General features: G+C 47.8%; 1 protein-coding gene and 1 pseudogene across 2 annotated transcripts in view; one reads left to right on the top strand and one right to left on the bottom strand.

The window, feature by feature from the left end:
- DIAPH1 (diaphanous related formin 1) overlaps positions 1–19,472 on the bottom strand; it is a 1,314,985-nt gene that overhangs the window by 1,220,745 nt on the left and 74,768 nt on the right. The gene's annotated exons all lie outside the window — the stretch shown is intronic.
- Positions 15,796–16,241, top strand: LOC147702702 (ATP synthase F(0) complex subunit k, mitochondrial pseudogene; annotated as a pseudogene). Its single transcript, XR_015297243.1, has one exon. The product of XR_015297243.1 is annotated as an ATP synthase F(0) complex subunit k, mitochondrial pseudogene (transcript).

Here is a 19,472-nt window from a genome sequence, read left to right as displayed (position 1 = left end):
ACTCCATACACAAAACACACAACAAAAGAAATACTATTATTTATAAGCCACTATACAAAACATACACACACACAAGCTCACACCCACACATCCATACAAACGTACAACACCCTCACACTCACACCCCCTCACACCCTCAACATCACACAACGTTAAACACTCTCACAACCCCACAAACAACCACACACTCACAAAACCCTCTGCTTCACACACTCCCTCAACATCACACAATCACCAAAGCTCACAAACACCTCACACTCATAAACAATGTCATCATCACAGACACTTTAAAACTCACACACCATCTCACACTCACACATACTATCACACAGCCGCACCTACACTCACAATCACACACACACACACCCTCAGCCTCATAACACCTCACACACACACACCGTCACCATAACACCCTCTACATCATACAAAGGCACACGCACACACCTTCATCCTCACAACACCACACACCATCGGAATACACACACCCTCCCCCTCACATCACCTCACACACACTCACCCTCACACACAATTACACTCAGACCCTTACACACCCTCAATAACATTCTCAAAAATCACACACACTAACACACTCACACACCCTATCAGCATCACACATCATATCACAATCAATCACCCTTTTCAAACTCACTCACTCACACTCTCTCACATTACCCAAATGTCACAAAAAGATGTTAATATTTCACTTCTGTTCCTTTATTTTCCTCACAATAAAATACACTGAACATAATCTTCACAAAAGGTATTTACAACAGTTTAAGCTATTGCCATTATAAATGACAATAACTTTTATTTAAGTATTAATTATTTAAAAAATGTCATAACCATTGTTATTTGTAATATCAATACATCTAAATCACGTAAATACAAAACATTTGCATTACAAATACTATAAGTGTCACATTTGCAGAAGTTAAAAGAATTGGCATTGTAAATGACAAAACTATTAATTTCGCGATTTTCAAAACCAACACATAAATATAAAATGTGTCATTTACAAAACCAATAGCTCCAACTTTCCTACTGCGAGACCTATTGGCAACGCCAGTGCTTGTTTATTTTCTGGCTTCTCCCTTGCCTATGTTTTACTATTCTGTATTTGCTGTGTGCTTATGTGTGGGATCTGAGTGACACCCAACTTCTACTTGAATTTTACATTAGTAATTTTAAATGTTTGCATGTTTTGTTTTAGGTGTAAGGTTTTAGGGAGAGACTCATAGTTCCAGGAGCTGTGCTTGAGATGTATATTGTGTTTGTAACAATAGGCAGGGCATCAAAAATAAACTATGTCATAGTGTATTGACCATGCCTTCTTTAAGAAAGCTGGAGGGAAAAACACCTTTATGACTTCCATTAGCTAGTGCAACTCTCTGAAAAGCCTGCATAAGCAAAGTCAAATTCCATATTTTAAGATCCACTTGCTGAAACACCCATAATGCGTTCCCTATAGTGGGTTCATCACAGCAATCCTCCCTTTAGTTCACCTATGCGTGCCGCTTTACATCTCACATTGGCATTCAGATATGAGATGCTAGTGACAAAGTCTGTCCGAGCAGATCGACCCGAGCACTTCGCTCACCATACATGTCTGCTCACAACCATGAGTTGTAAACAAAATATCAGACTGGACAACCCAGTGAAGTAACCATATAAATAGATTATTATCATATGAAATGCCTAAAGAAGAACTGCACAGTTGCTTACAGCTGTGTGTATACCGAAAAACCGTGAAGTGCATATATATAATATAAACTTATTTTGACTTGTACTTAAGTGGTTGTCTATTTACTTACTTTTATACTATCGCGCAACTTCCTCTCATGTGTCTGTAAAAAGTATCTTTTGTCCCGAAGATTTGTCATTAATTTTTACCTTCTGTCCTGAATTTTTACACTTACCAGCCTGAATTTGCAACCATGCCAGATGGTCACCCTACACAGGGCTGGGAGCTTGTGAGCTTGATATCCGGCAAATGGTGATTGATTCCAGTTTTTCTAAGCTAACTGTATCAGAGCAGGTGCAGAAGTCTGTTAAAAAATGAGCGTTGCACGGAGGGTTAGATATTTTAAGTACTTCTCTGAAAACACTGTTTATTTTGGAACAGTGGTTTATAACATATTTTGTTATTAAAGCAAACGTTATTTTAGAGAAGAAAATAAAGGGAGCAGAGGCCCATTGCCCATGGGGGAACCACACATGCTAATGTGTGGCATTTGTAAGAGCTGGGTGTCATGAAACGGCATTAAATGCTGAAGGTCTTTAGGCATTTCTATTCCAGATATCGAATGTTCACTCAATTGGAAAAACTAGCTGCATGAATATTAGAACACAAAAAAACACTTTAAATAGTCTTCCATCCATTCTTTAAATTATAACTCGATACCATGGGAGTCTGTTGGCTAAATTAAGATTTCTTTTCTGCCCATGGTCGACCAAACTACTTGAAGTATCATGGGTGAACGTTGAACAGCTGTTCTGCTACTAATGCAGACCAGCCAACTCACACGGAGCCACCGTGTGACACATGATAAAGGCTCCCATCACACGGTCAGGAGACAATTTTACACGGTGGCAGGGCAACCAAGTTGAAACCCAGTGTAAATAGTGGATTTTCAGATCGTTTTCGGAGCTTTGGACTGCTGACGTCCCTTAAGGGTTGTGAAAACACCCCAGGCTCTCGACATCCGCTTCAGTTAGCTTTTAAGGTCTCGTTCTCGACATCTATTGTCACCGACATGCCTCTCAAGGGAGACAGACCAGTGCACGAGCCGATTGGGGTCTGTGGACGCGCTTACATATAAACCACACACACACACTCACACACACACACACACACACTCACTCACACACACACTCACACACACACACTCACACACACACACACACACACACACACACACACACACAATTACTTAAGCCGACCACACACACACAGACAGACAGACACACACACACACACCCCCGCCGCGGCCCCCCCTAAAACTAAGCCCCACTTACCGCTTCAGCCGCCACTACTAACCTGCTGCCACCGCAGGGCTCTCCGTCAGTCGCTCACCTCAGTCGGGAACGCGGGAGGCGTCTGCACGGCACACTGAGGATTCCGCCGCTTCACCTGTGCTCACTTGTAGGGCTGTCGTAGTACAGGCCGCAACCGCGACCTCGCATTCTGACTCGGCGCCGGGCAGCTTCACTTTTCTGTGGCTCGGTCACAACACTAAGAGCCGGTGCTGTGTGTCGTTTCGATCGGCCCCCTCAGAAATCGCCTGAACTTCATCCGCTGGTAGTCCACACACTGGGCGGTGTCTCCGTCCCCTCAGGAGCGAGTTTTGGCCAGGGCGGGTAGCACTGAACGGATGTTTTCGGGAGTGGCGCAGCGGAGCTCGGCTACCCTGCGGCCATTTCCGTCGGCAGTTGGCCACGCCTCCTCATTGTGTGTTAATTTTACCCCTGAACCTAAGGCGTACTCGGAAGCATTGAAACGCAACAGCATGCCAAACCCATGAGCTGCTGCTAATGGTGGCTTGGCTGTTGTTTGAGGTCAAGCTTCTTCCCTTCATATCTGCTGTGCCGCATCAACGTCCCCACTCTTGAATTCCTTGTTGCACGAGGCTGCCCTTAGTATAGGCGCTCAGTGTTTCTGTTCCAGGAACAGGTGCTGATCAAATCCAGGACAAAGGCTGCAAAGTAGCAGTACCTAGCAACCCCACCGAAACAGAGCTGAGTGTTGAATTGAAGAAGGTGCCTGTTTGTAGTGAATTAACCATTTACATGCTGCTTAATACCAGCCCCTCACTAAGGAGACTACTGGGCCTCGTGTGGAACGTTTTGGGAAAGAGGACTGCTCATGGCACGTTTCTACTTCTGTGCACTGAGACGAGGCTTAGTGTTAATATATTGTAAGCCTTTATCAACACCTATCGATCACCGAAGCACTTCCTCTCGCCGAAGCACATGCACCTTTGGTATGCGCACAGGTATGTCCGGTATGCATTCATTAATTGGAATGAACAGTGCTTGGGAGGTTGACTCATTGCAACACTTGGCCCTGATAAGGCGAGCATGCGCCCTGCCCGGAGCGATGGCTCATCCATGGGGAATTCTTGAAACAGCCCCACTCTGACATCACGAGACAAGGTGTGATTCCAGTGCAGAGCATGTCACCACAGAGTACCTGAAGCATGCGCACCATGTGATAGTGTCTTTACCGCCGCTCGTACTCCGCTCAAGGCATGTCATATACCATAGAACACTCTGAAGCAGCCTGCCTGGGCCACCCGACGTTTTGGAAATGAATTCTGTCTATGTAAATTAAAGACTAACGACAGGGTAACTGCATGTTAAGTGCGTAAGGTCTAAACATGTGCATCGTTATGGTGGTTTGGAAGATGCTTTCTAGGTTTAAGGTGAGCAAGATGAGCGTAAACCATTATAAACAAGTCATCTGAAGTGTATTCGTCTAGTCACTCACATTATGTTTGCAGGCTTCAACACTTTTGATTTCTTGAAGTAATCCCCAAAGTAACACATAAACACCAACCGGGTAAGGACACAGTAGTTGGCCGGTGCTCCGGAGTGAAAAACTGAAGTGATGTGTAACAAATGGGAAAAATAAATCAATATTTTCCCACGATTTTTCAGTTATATCTATTGAGAACATTGCTCTCCAAAGTCTGCAGCCCTAGTCCTTAAGCCACTGTTCATCTGTGTAAATGGGGTTTGTGTGACATCCCACCCCCTCCAACACTAGACCGGTGTGCAGTGTTCTAGGTTGTTCCCACTGAAGTCGTCTCTTGACTGTGTGATCTCTTGTCGTGTGAGCCGCGGGTTTCTAGGCACACGCGCCTCGGCTAAGGCACTGCCAGGGCCCGCTTCCCGGCTCATCTCTTTCTTCCAACAGGCAGTAGGTGGTGACCCCGGCGGTGAATGTGGGTAGAGTTCATGGGTCCCCGGTCTCCATCCTGCCCTCACGTGCCTCTCTAGCTCCGGCCTCCACAGCTGACCCCCTCCGGGGTGATTGCTGCGAGCGCAGTCTGAGGCGGAAGCAGAGCGGCCCTCAGTGCTGGCAGAGAGTCCGGAGAGCTGCGCCTCTGAGGTGAGGGACGCAGGGAGGCGGTGGGTGACGAGAGAGAGAGTGTCAGTGGACAACAGAGCGACTGGGTTACTAGGAGAGGGGTCGGGATACTCTTCAGTGGGCAGGAAAGTGACAGAGTGAGTCAGTCACTGGCCTAATGAGTGAACGCTGGGTACCTGATGCTGCTGAATGCGAGTCAGGCAGTGGACGCTAGTGACGGTCCTCGGGTCCTGGCAACGACCTGGCACGGCATGAACACAGCTTTATAAACTTTAAGGACCATTTCACAAACATGGGGCACCAAGGTCATGTGTGTGATGACCTTCAGCCTCACATATCATGAAGATTTTGGCAACATTCCGTACTATAGAATCTGCTTCAAATTGGCTTTACTTTAAAACAAATATTGTTGTCGTAGTAAGCCCATATCTCAACAAAGTTCTCTCGGAGACGGATGTGAAACAAGCATTGGAAATGCAATAGGTCTCGCATTAGAAAAGTTGGAGCTATTGGTCTTGTAAATGACAATATCTTTTATTTATGTGTTAGTTTTTAAAATAGCTAAATTGATAGCTTTGTCATTTACAATGCCAATAGTTATAACTTTGGCGAATGTGACACCTATAGCATTTTTTATGCAACATGTATTGTATTTACGTGACTTAGATGGCAGCTCTGGTTGTTATGCCACATATGCTAAATTAAACTGGGAGTAATAGAAAGACAAACACTGGGATGTTGGAGCTGAAGGTTTATACCAGCCATTCATTATAAGCCCTGAGCTATTAGTAAGACTATCTTATTTATGTTATCCACCAACATGTTTTGAGCTGTCCACTGAAAACATGTTCATTTGTACGGCGTTTTTATCACCATTCTATAAGGAATGAGATTAAAAATACACTCCACTTTCAGAGCGTGCCACAGAACAGATCAGGAAACAGCCAAAGATGTAGCCATAAAAGCGTTGCCAGAAGTAGGTTGCTGATGATCCAGGCCTTGGTTAATGTGTTTGCTAGATGCAGAGTCACTCCTGACTAACCTCTGCCGTGCTGCGTGAACGAGGCAAGTTAGAACAACATGCGACTCAAGACCTGGGAGTTTATGACGGTGGTTTGACAAGAGGGCCAATGTGATCGTGAGACTGAACCAAGAATGTGCTTGTTCACCCGACTCGCTCAAACACTGGGACATATATTTATGAGAACAAAACTTTGAGACGTCAGGAAAATCTTTTAAAAACCAGGACTGTCCAGGCGAATTCGGGAATTCTGTTCACTCATGGTTTATGCCATGCAGTTCATTCATGTGTATTTGTTATACACATAGGTATTTATTCAGAAACAGAGCACAAGCTCATTGTTTTGGCCCACAATGTGAGCATTGAAGCTCAATGCCATGATGGTTAAAGGGTGGCATTTTTACAGCAGTTAAGTACACGAAACGTCACCATTTCACTTTCATAATGTTTGGCTGAATCTGTGATCGTTACTTGGCGGGCAGTGGTGTGGGTTAATACATCAGGAATCTTTCAAGCCAGGAAAAAGAGGCCGCAAATACTGTGCGCTTTCAAGTTTACACGGTGTTTTTAATTTGGGAAGCTCCCCGAATACTCAATTGCAGTAGCCTATACATGTGATGGACAAAGCAATTAAACGGAAACGCTGTGTTCTCGAGTTTTAGAGGGGCTATTCCACGAAGGTAGAGTAGGTGGAAACCCAGTGTCGAGGGGACTGACAATTCTGGCGTGCTCTGAAGGGGTGGGAGGAGAACACTGGGAGAAGCTATCTCATGGTGAAAGAAGTCTCCGGTGTCTAAAACCAGACCCTGGTTCCCTTTCCTGGGAACAAATCTATTTTCCAGCAGCTTTCATTTACTAAAACAACAATTAAATCTGTATTACTTGAAGAGTATTATGTCTGCAGTCTACTTACAATGTGTACTTCAACATACATGAAGAACACACTAGCTGTGCCTTTTCGCTTCAAACGTTTTTAACGTGTTTATTTACAACTGGAAACTCCAGTAAAACGTAGTAAAAGCACATGAAAATAGTTTATGCGCAGTCACGCTCACAGTAGAGAAGCCGTCATTTAATAATTCCACTGGCAGTTTTCGGCCTCCTTCACCTACTTGTTTATCAGAAGAATGTGCGAATGCTTGATAATGGGGCTGTCACGGTCGCCTGCATCTCGAGACAACACCACCCATAATTTGCTGAGAGAAAAGCCTGGGCTAAATTTAAACCCTTCTTGCGTGTGCCACTGTGATGGCTGGCAGCACAAAGCGGGCACTTCCTGTCTCGGATCAGACAGGAGCTGCTGTCTGCGTGATTACAGCCTGGAATGTGGCCGTTTACAAATCCTGGAGCCAGGCTGGGCCTGCCCGGAGGCGCGCTGTCTGCTCGAAGCCGCACTCCGGCTTTGTCTGGGGCAGTCTGACAGGGAGCGAGCAGTCTCTCGCGCAGCACAGCGATTACCGGCACGAGCACAATGCAGGTCATAAACACGCATCCGGGATTAATGGACTTTTAACGAAAATATAGGCTCTCCTCGAAGGGAAGGGCGGGAGATAAAGGCAACGGCACCAGTTTCTTTCTCGTCAAGTAACGCGGTGGACCGTGATTCGATATGGCTGGGGAGAGCAGGGGAGGGGGAAGAGAGGGGAGAGGTGCGACACGGCAGGCAGGCAGGGGAGGAGAGTAGGAGGAGGAGGGGGGAGGAGAGTAGGGGAGGCACGGCCTAGCGGCCGTGCAATCAAGAAGTGAGGGGGCGGAGCTGGGGGAGGCTGTGAGAGAGAGTAGGCAAGGCAGGCGGCTGGGGGCATGTGCACGCGCATTTAAGCTCAATGCGCATGCGCATTGAGCTTAAATTTCTCGTGCACTGCAAGGAATCGCCACGATTCCTTGCAGTGTGGATAAAGAGTGGATAAGTCCCAATACTCTCGCTTGCTCGATGCGCATGCGCATCGACAGGCGAGACCTAAAAAATGAAGAGGAAAAATGTATAGAATTAGAAAAATTAAAAAGTAAATTCGCGTGGGTATCGCCTTCTCTCTCCGTGCTGGGGGCACACCTCTGGAAGGTCGATTTTGATGCAGCCCTGTGTAACAGTAGATAATAGAAGAAGAAACAGTGAAATATTCAGGGTTGTAAATCGAAAATTCGATTCCAATGTGACAGGATTTGGTGTGAGGAAGGATGGGGCGATGGGCCTGGGTAAAGTCACATGTGCCAGAACTGAAGGGGAAATCGTATACATCTTGGAAATTACGTTATATTCCTTGCCCCTATCTGGGAAGATATGCCATGCACATTTGTGTAGTATGAAAATATGAGCGAGTTACAAAGTACCAAAACGAAACAAAGGGATCAGGTACTGACTGCCCCCATTACTTAAGCTATCCAACAATCTGTTTAATGCGAGCTTCAAAAAGACTGCACTCTCCAGGTGTAGCAACTCCTGTCTGGGCTCTACCATTGCAATACAATGTCCTCTGTAAAGCCTCTTGTACTCCTTGAAGGTAGGCTTGCAATATATCACACATTTACAATCCATAGACACGTCCAGTGCGGACTGTAGGGGCCTCAGCAAAGAAAACCGTCCGTAGGCCAAGCTTCAGGAGGCACTTGGTGACCATCACCTCCACAAGGGAGAGGATGTGGCATTACGGCCAGAGCAAACTTTGATACTGTGGAACCAGGTTCTACTCCTAGCGTCGGCTCAACACCCTGCAATTCTGGGGAAATCACTTTATCTCACCATGCCCAAAAAATAAAGAATTGTGACCGTGTGTAATGTAACTCTCATAAAGCGCTCCATTAACTTCTTGTCGAGCTTGAGCTATATAAAACTGCAAGACGGCTGCAAGGTGTGTGCTCGGCCTGTGCTAGGCATGTGTTCATTCCTAGGCGCTTATTGCAATCTCAATGGACGCTTTAGCTCTGCCTACGAAGCTGCAAGTTTCAAGGCCAGTGATCTAGAGACCAAACAAACAAAAATCAACACTTGTCCCTGCACATAAGCCATTTCCGGTATCCAGAGCCCAAGAGTAACTACTTCCGTGTCGACACTCTGGCTTTTGGAATGGTGGAGTGGGTGGGGGCGGTTTCAGGGACAGCAGCTCAAAGTCTGTACATGGGTGTAAACGCCATGCTGGAGACCTCCCATTTTTGCTGTTCCCTACATACTGGCAGAAGGTGTCACATTAGGGCATATAACTTCTGTTTGTTTTAGAACCTGGCCTAGTGTTAGGTTTGATTGTAAAGGGTATTTTAATGAGGCGAGGTAGACTCACATGTAGACTTTCTGAAGCGGCGAGGAGTACTTCAGCTTTGCATAGCACACTCGTATAGAGCGTACACAGTGTAACTTAAGGTCATGTCATCTGCTCCTGGCGCAAACAATTGATAAATGTTCTATTGTAACTCTTCCAGGCTTTCAGGGCTGATCACAAAACCTATTTAACTCACACTTTCATTTCTGCCATGGAAAGTTGTGCATAGAATGATCATGTAGAGTTCAGAGGAAAGGGAGCTTTAGCAGACAGCAGTGCTGCAGTCCCACAAGTATACCAGGAAATTGCTTGTCAGACGCTCTCAAATCGCAGCCCTTTTTAGGTCAAGCCTGGGCAGCGCATTTGCTGCTCTGCGGCATGCTGTATTGGAGTATGGAATAGAAGCCCCTCCCACTCTCCACCTATATTTGTCATTGGCTTGTTATTCAATGCAGCCCTGCCCCACCTCATATCAGCACAGGGGGAGAATATAATGCTTACCCACCAACCAGCTTGCTTTAGTTGCTTATCTAGTCCTGCCAGATCCCCGACTCACCCCATGACATCAGTTACACTTTCCTACTACCATTAAACCCCACGAAAATAAAATGCTGTGCAGAATTCTGCTTGTTAAAAAACAGACCCTCCATTAGTCCCCATTCTACGGCAATTAACTTGTTACCTTGGCTATCATTTTGGTGGTGCCTGCCACAAAGAGAAAGCCCCTGTAGTAGAATATTGGGTCATCTGCGTATGCGGCAAACACACTTTCTAATCTTGGGGTTTGTCTCCTGCTGAGTTGAGCTGCATTTCATGATTCATTGATCGGCTTGCTTACACCTTTGAGAGGAATGTTTTTGCCTAATTATTCTTCAATATGTTTCTAAGAAGTTCTGTAGTTAGATTGAATGATTTTTTATTTGAAAGCGTGCAGTTAATGTGAATTGTACTAAAAGGTCCATTGTAAACCTAAAAAAATCAAACAACACGTGGATGGATATATATATTTAGGGCCAGAAGATCTTGAATATTCGATTGTACAAAAACCTTTTTATGTTATAAGTTGCAAAAAAATAATTTCTTCAGATATGATTACCTTCTCGTCCCGATCGCCCTCACTCTATCGCCCTCACTATCCATCTATCGCCCTCACTCTATCTATCAATCTATTTATCGCCCTCACTCCATCTCTCGCCCTCTCTCTATCTATCTATCTATCGCCCTCAATCTATCTTTTGCCCTCTATCGCCCGCCCTCTATCTATGCAGGGCTGGCGCTCTACACACCGCGCGTCTCCCCCCGTGAATGCCAGGACCCCTGACCCCTCCGCTGCTGCCTCGCTACAGCCGTGTGCCTGGATTGCTGTTTCTTTGCCAGTTTCTTTGCCAGTTCTGTGTTTTACCTTAGCCTGTGCCCCTGTATTTTGTTGTGCCTGCCTGTGCCCCTGTATGTTGCCAGTCTGCTGTCCCTGTCTTAGCTGTGCCCCTGTAATTTCGCCGTCCCCGTGTACCTTTTCCCGCCGCTTCTCCCCCTCCCCGATCCCCGCCGGTGATCCCCTGCGGCCCGCCACCTTTTCTCTTTCGTACCCCGCCCATTGGCCACCCCGCTCCCGCCTCCCAGCTGCTCCTCCCTCCCACTTTGCCATTTATGGAGGTCGCCACACGGGAGCGCAGCGGACGTGCGCAGCTGGCGCGCCGATTGCACGCCAAAGGCGCGCCAAAGGCAAGCCCGTCTATGCCCGTCTGCGCTTGGACCGCGCCCAGCGCCAGGTCCCCCGGTCCTCGAAGATGCCAACTTACGCCGCCGCCACCCTCCACGCACTCAACGCCGGCCAGAACCCCGCCTGCTACCGAGCCACCCCGAAACGCACCCACGGACCCTTCACCTGCCTAACCTGCAAATTCACCTTCCTCCTTACCTGCACCGCACCCGCCAAGCCCCAACAACTACCTCAAGTGCATCCTGCTCAACACCCGCTCCGTCCACAGACACGCCGTCGAACTCTGGAACATCCTCGACACAACATCACAAGACGTCGCCTTCCTCACAGAAACATGGATGAACGCCTCCTCACCCCAGACATCGCCATAGCCATCCCGGAAGGCTACAAGATCACCCGGAGGGACCGCGTCAACCAAACCGGAGGAGGCATCGCCATCGTCCTCCAAATCACCATCCGCATCACGACCAACTCCGACGACACCCTGACCGCCGCCGAGCACCTCCACTTCCAGATTCACACCGACCCCAAGACCACCCTCAGAGGCACCCTCATCTACAGACCCCCGGGACCACGCACACAATTCAGCGAAGCCATCGCAGACTTAGTCAGTCCGCACGCCCTCATCTCCACAGACTACATCCTCCTCGGGGACCTCAACTTCCACCTGGAGAACAACAAGGACTGCAACACCACCGTCCTGCTGGATAACCTCGCAAACCTCGGACTAAAGCAACTGGTGAACACCCCCACCCACTATGCCAGACACACGCTTGATCCCATCTTCTCCTCCAGCAAGCACATCTCCTTCAGCCACTCCACCGGACTACACTGGACAGATCACAGCTGCGTCCACTTCAACTTCAGGAGAACCACGACCCACCACCACCCGCAACAGGTTCCCCGCAGAAGCTGGAGCAAGATCACCGCCGACCAGCTCACCACCGCCCTCAGCCAAAACCCACCCACCAACTCGACGGACCCCAACCAAGCAGCCCGCAACCTCACACAGTGGCTCACAAACTGCGCCGACGAAATCGCACCAATGAAGAATCCCCCCCAACAGACCCAGCAACAGGAAAGCCTCCTGGTTCACCAACGACCTCAAAAACTCCAAGAAAACCAGCCGCACCCTCGAGAAAGCCTGGCGCCACGACCAGACAGCAGAGAACAGGACAGCCCTCAAAAATGCCACCCGCAAACACCACCAACTGACCCGCACCACCAAGAAGACAACAAACAAAGATCGGCTAGACAACACCCACAACAACAAGGAACTCTTCAGCATCGTCAAAGAGCTCTCCAACCCCAGCGCCTGCAACAACGACATCACACCCTTGCAAGAACTCTGAGACTCACTCGCCTCATTCTTTCACCGCAAGATCGCCGACGCGCACCGACCACGCACCCTACCACCGAACGAGAGCCCCCCACCAACACCCTTCGCACCTGGACCCCTGTCAGCACCGAAGACACCACCCGCCTGATGAACACCATCCACTCCGGCTCCCCTATCAACCCCTGCCCACATCACATCTTCAACAAAGCCGACTCCATCATCGCACCCCAACTCCGGAACATCATCAACAGCTCCTTCGCATCCGCCACCTTCCCGGAGAGCTGGAAACATGCAGAGCTGAGCGCCCTTCTGAAAAAACCCACTGCGGACCCCACGGACCTCAAGAACTTCCGCCCCATCTCGCTCCTCCCTTTTCCAGCCAGAGTCATCGAAAAGACCATCAACAGACAACTCTCCGCCTTCCTCGAGACCAACGGATCACTCGACCACTCACAGTCCGGTTTCCGAGCAAACCACAGCACCGAAACCGCCCTCATCGCAGCCACCGACGACATCAGGTCCCTACTCGACAACGGGGAAACTGCTGCCCTCATCCTCCTAGACCTCTCGGCAGCCTTCGACACCGTATGCCACTGCACCCAGATACAGCGCCTCAGCAATACCGGAATCCAAGGAGCGGCCTGGAGTGGATCACCTCGTTCCTCGCCGGAAGAACCCAGAGAGTCCGCCTCCCACGTTCCGATCCGCGGCCACCGAAGTCATCTGCGGCGTCCCGCAAGGATTTCTCACTCAGCCCCACCCTCTTCAACATCTACATGAGCCCCCTCGCAGCCATCGCTCGCCAACACAACCTCAACATCATCTCCTACGCCGACGACACTCAGCTGATCCTCTCCCTCACCAACGACCCCGCCACCGCCAGAGCCAACCTCCAGGAAGGAATGAAAGATGTCCCAGATTGGATGAAGATCAGCCGTCTGAAACTGAACTCAGACAAGACGGAAGTCCTCATCCTGGGACCATCCCCCTCTGCCTGGGACGACTCCTGGTGGCCCCCTGCTCTGGGCACCGCCCCCAGCCAACGGACCACGCACGAAACCTGGGTTTCATCCTGGACTCCTCCCTCACGATGACCAAGCAAGTCAACGCAGTCTCGTCATCCTGCTTCAACACCCTGCGCATGCTCCGAAAGATCTTCCGATGGATCCCCACCGAAACCAGGAAGTCGGTCACCCAGGCCCTGGTCACCAGCCGCATGGACTACGGGAACACACTCTACGCTGGAACCACAGCCAAACTCCAGAAAAGACTGCGGCGCATTCAGAACCCATCAGCACGACTCATCCTGGACATCCCTCGCCACAACCACATCTCCGCCCACCTGAAATACCTGCACTGGCTCCCCGTCAACAAGAGGATCACGTTCTGACTCCTCACCCACGCACACAAGGCTCTCCACGCCACGGGCCCGAATTACCTCAACAGCCGCCTCACCTTCTACACACCCACCCGCCAGCTCCGCTCCGCCAGCCTCGCCCTCGCCTCCGTCCCACGCATTCGCAAATCCACCGTCAGAGGAAGATCCTTCTCCTACCTGGCAGCCAAGACATTGAACTCCCTCCCCACTCACCTTAGACTGACCCTGGACCATCTCTCCTTCAGGTAACAACTCAAGACCTGGCTGTTCGAGCAGTAGCGACCCCTCCCCCCAGCGCCTTGAGACCCTTATGGGTGAGTAGCGCTCTTTACAAATTTTGTTAATAGATAGATAGAGGGCGGGCGATAGATCTCAATCAATCGCCCGCCCTCTATCTATCGCCTGCCCTCTATCTATCTATCTATCGCCTGCCCTCTATCTATCGCCCGCCCTCTATCTATCTATCGCCCGCCCTCTATCTATCTATCTATCGCCCGCCCTCTATCTATCTATCTATCGCCCGCCCTCCCTCTATCTATCTATCGCCCGCCCTCTATCTATCTATCGACCGCCCTCTATCTATCTATCGCCCGCCCTCTATCTATCTATCGCCCGCCCTCTCTCTATCTATCGCCCGCCCTCTCTCTATCTATCGCCCGCCCTCTATCTATCTTTCTATCGCCCGCCCTCTATCTATCTTTCTATCGCCCGTCCTCTATCTATCTATTTCCCGCCCTTTATCTATCTATCTCATCACCACAGCATCACTCAGCACCACCACAACATCACTCAGCGCCACCACAGCATCAATCTGTGCAACCATTCAACAACAACTGGTTCAAATATGTTCTCTCAATGTTTCAAGCTTTCTTACAAATGTCACAAAAAGATGTTAATATTTCACTTGTTCTTAAATTTTCGTCACAATAAAATACACTGAACTTAATCTTCACAAAAGTGATTTACAAAAGTTAAAACTATTGCCATTATAAATTACAATAACTTTTATTTAAATATTAATTATTAAAAAAAATTAAAAGCCATTGTTATTTGTAATATCAATACATCTAAGTCACGCAAATACAACACATATTGCATTGCAAATGCTATAGGTGTCTGTTGTAATCTCATATGTCATTTTTATGTATCTTTCACTTTAATTGTAACATTCTCTTTAGATCTTTATGTGAGGTGGGTTCTAGTTCATTAGATTCTGTGGGAGTTGTTTGTCAGCTATAATCGGAACACCAACTACTCTCTAGCGTTCATAATAAAATATCTTGTTAATGTATTTATAAGTAAACTCGTGAAGCGTGCTTGGTTCACAACAGTGTCACATTTGCAAAAGGTAAAACTATTGGCATTGTAAATGACAAAGCTATTAATTTTGCTATTTTCAAAACCAACACATAAATAAAACGTTTGTCATTTACAATACCAATAGCTCAAACTTTTCTAATGCGAGACCTATTGCATTGCAAATGCTTTTTTGTTTTTGGAGTAGGGGGCTTGGAGGCAGGGTGGGGGCAAAAGTGCCTTGTAGTAAATTCGACACAAAGCCTCGCCCCCTCCTCACATGGTGAGATTTCTGTTCAAGTTAGCAGGTTTGTTAATGTTTTGCAAAGAATCTGTTATAATAATCGGGACAACTGGGATTTGCATCATGGCCACTAAAAATTGAGGGAATATGTGCCCTTATCCGATTATGGACCCACATGAGCTGATGGATACAATTCACCTTAATCTGTGTAGGACGAGGATTCCCGTCCAAACAATATTTGTTTCCAGGCAAAAGGACAGAACGAACCAAGGGGGAAACTAGGCAACTGGATACAGATCAATGAAACACAAAAAAAGCGACATCCTTTCATCAGTGGAATGAAAACATCGATGTCCCATGCTCAACATAAATATTCTTAGAATTATTCTGGTGTTAAGGAAGGCTATGTAACCCATTCGATGAGTGCTGTGCGCCATTTAGGCAAAACTCTTCTGCTGCTGCTTGTGAAAGGCATCGAGCCGGTCGCTGTTGAACGAAGAATCTATAATTATGGGAGGCCATGATGCTGGAACACACCACCAGTTCACTGGAATCTCGAGATATTTCAATTCGTACACAATAATAGGCAGAAGGAACTGTGTTCTGGCAACATATGCAAGTATTGATGCGCTCGTTCTGTTTTTCAAGCTGAAACCTAAGAAGCAACCCAAAGCTGTGACGCCTCCATAAATTTGTGGTTTGCAGCTTCATGAACAGTGGATTCTAGTGAAAAAGCAACATCTCATTGTTAAAGACCATAAACAGTGACAATAACTTGTGTTAACTTTATTTACAAAATGTCAATATAAAAGCTGTACAAAAGGGCAGTGATATTGTTAGTCACCGACTTTCAAGATTCTATTCTGAGGAATTAATAAATGTCATATATACAAAAAAAAACTCTTAATGTGGTTTGTTTCTGCTATCACAAATACAGTGTCTAAAAAAATAGAAATGAATAGCCTTCTTACTTTTCTAACTACATCCTTGCGGTGATACACTGCAAACCCAGAGGACATGCAGGACATATAGTATTTGCGTAACACAACGTACACTTCACAGCCTCTCTGATGCACCATCACCCTTACATTAAGGGGCATGTCAGTATAAAAGAAGGGAAGCTTTTACATTACATGAATTCATCTTTTTTTTAAAACGTGATCATCAGAAACATGTGAATTAACCAAGACATTTGGAAAGGTCGCACCCATAAAACAAGGGGAAGCCCACTTCATTTGACATGAAATAACTTCTTGCAGGTGACTTCAAGGAGACGCTAAACAAAATCATCACAATTTAAAGGCCATGAAGTATTTTCCTTATGTTGTCCAAGAAATAGCACATCGAAAAACATATTGGCCAGAGACAACTGACAATAATATGCCAAATGACACATCGCCTAATCCCACTGTCAAAAACAATTAACAGCGCATCGTCATCACTAACCTACACTACCCCACAAACAGAAAAATCTTTTTATTGCACCAGATCATAACACCATATAACTCGATATAGAAACCTACCCAAGACAACACCAGACAGTCCTTTCCCCAAAACACACTGCAATCTTTCACAGAAAGAGAGGCCAAATTCGGCTGTGCACTTAGGCAAGTACACCTTTGGTAAAAACATTTGTGTGCTTTGCAGATGATCTTAGTAAAGTGAACCAACAATCCGTAAATCAAACCAACCGGAGTTGTCCAGTGCCGCCTGTTAAGCCTAGATTATGGGGTATGAACAGAGAGCGGTGCATTATGGCAAGGGAAATATCGCACCACACTCTGCATCTGGTTTCTTCATCCAACTAATCTCTAGTCTATCCTTAAAGCTAACAAACCGGTGAGATCGAGGAAGTGATCGGGTCAAATACCATTTCCCTCAAAGTGATAGGCCTGTAGCTTCAAATGCAGAAGAGTGGAAAAATATTGTTTACATGGGGGCTGGATCTCCCCCGAATGGGTAGTGGTCTCCACAGTTGGTTAATAGCTCTAGTTATCCTTCTTTTGTCCACTCCCACTCTGCCCAACAAGTCGAATCAATAGGTTCAAACACTACTTCCCAAAAGAACCTCGATACAATCCAGCTGGAAACGTTTGATTACTTTAACTTCGAATGCCTTTCGCATAAGTATGAAATAAAAAAAAATTAAGCATTGCAGGCTTGCCACCGCCACACCTATTGGCTTTGCCAACCTTTATGCTCTTTGATTCTGATACTTTAAAAGTATTAGTAAACCAAGCACATCGGCGGAGCGGGGACCAGGAGAAGGTCGCCCAGACACGAGGACACGGCGGAACAGCTAAGTGACAATGACTAAATGGTATTCTGGTGTACGATTGAGAAGTCGTAGGTTTGCCCCCTCATGTCCTACATGGGTTCACGCAGACTCCTTACGATCACTGCTATTACCCTTAACCTGGGAACGAGAGGGGTAAGGTCATGTCTTGTCCCCGGACTTCCGGTTGAGCTTCATGGTGCCCTACTGCCTATGGACATATTGGAAATGGTAGGACCAAGGGACCCCAGGGCAGGAGATTCGCAGAACCCATGGAACCTTATACCTAACTGTAGCCACCCCGTTCACACGGGGGTGTAAGCTGGGCACACCACGCCCCATGGGGTGCCTCCCATTGTTTTCGCTGTTGGTTTTATGTCACGCCTTGCGTGCCTTACTACGGGGTATATCACGACCTAATTGGGAGGTTGCTGAGGGTGGAGGGAAATGGGGGGGGGGGGGTTGTTGAATTGTTATTTTTTGTTCTGACACGGTGCAATGTGCCTTTTGCTATGTTTTCATTTTTGTGCGCGAGATTAGTGGCTGGGAGGTGTGATGTACATTGTGGAACTGGGGAGTGGGGTGGGACGGGGATGGTCCTACATCTACAGTATCTCAGATATGGGAGGGATTAAACTATGGACCTGGAACATCAGAGGCCTCGGGGACTACAAGAAAGCCCGACTGATGCATGGCACGTTGGCTAGGCATAACGTAGACATTTGCTTTTTGCAAGAGACTCATATTAATACAACCCCTTCACCCAGATTGAAAAACTCCAGATGGTCAAATGTGTATTCTGCCGTTTACTCTAATTATGCGAGAGGGGTGGCTATACTTGTACGCAGGGGGCTGGATTGGCGGGAACGTGCTCACGTGCAGGACGTGGATGGCAGATACGTGATCTTGCATGGCTCCCTGCAGGGGCGACCTATCGTGCTGGCCGCCATTTACGGTCCAAATGTAGATGACCCAGACTTCTTCAGGGGTGTATGGGCGCAGATCGCGCTGCTTGACTGTCCATCAGTGGTGCTAGGGGGTGATTTTAATGTTGTGCTGGATGATGACATGGACAGACTAGGTGTGAGTAGACCTATGCATGCCCGTGCACGACAGGCAGTCCTTGATGTGATGGGTGAGGGATTGTTGGCTGATGTGTGGAGAGTTCGTCATCCGAATGTGAGAATGGGGACCTGTTACACATGTCATAAAGCGGCTTGGTCCAGATTGGACTTCTGGTTGGTGTCTCCTGAGGTTGCGACATGGGTGACAAAGGTCGAAATACAAGCTAGGTCTCTGTCGGACCACGCCCCTTGTGACCTTGAGCTACGCCTACCCGACACCCTTAACAGGGCATTCACGTGGCGATTACCCCCACACGCACTAACGGACCCAGTATTCGTTGAGGAGATAAGAGATGATATCATTAAATACTTTGCTGAGAATGCAGGTTCCGTCACCTCAGAAGCCATTGAATGGGATGCCTTTAAGGCGGTGATCAGGGGCCAGTGCATAGCGAGACAGGCGGGAGTGCTGCGAACAATTCGTGACACACTGGCGAAACTGGAGGGGGAGTTGCGAGGGCTAGATGCGGCCTTTAGCCTTGACCAGACTTTAGCAATTGCTGGTGACATCAAGACGAAACTGCTTGCCTTTCAGGAGGAAGCGGGACGCGAGGTGCGGTTTCTGGAGAGGCGAGCTGAGGCCCGCAGATACGGAGAGGGTGATAGGCCCAGCAGGACACTTGCCAGGTTGATAGCTCCTCGCACACAATCACACCACATCCATGCCATTTATGACAAGGAGGGGTCTTTAGCCGTAGGCCAAGAAGCGGTGTTACGCGCTTTCACTGACTT

Source organism: Lissotriton vulgaris, chromosome 7, assembly GCF_964263255.1.
Source record: "Lissotriton vulgaris chromosome 7, aLisVul1.2, whole genome shotgun sequence".
NCBI classification, from domain to species: domain Eukaryota; kingdom Metazoa; phylum Chordata; class Amphibia; order Caudata; family Salamandridae; genus Lissotriton; species Lissotriton vulgaris.
Note: the sequence above shows the minus strand (reverse complement) of the source record. Positions and strands in the feature narration are given on the sequence as shown.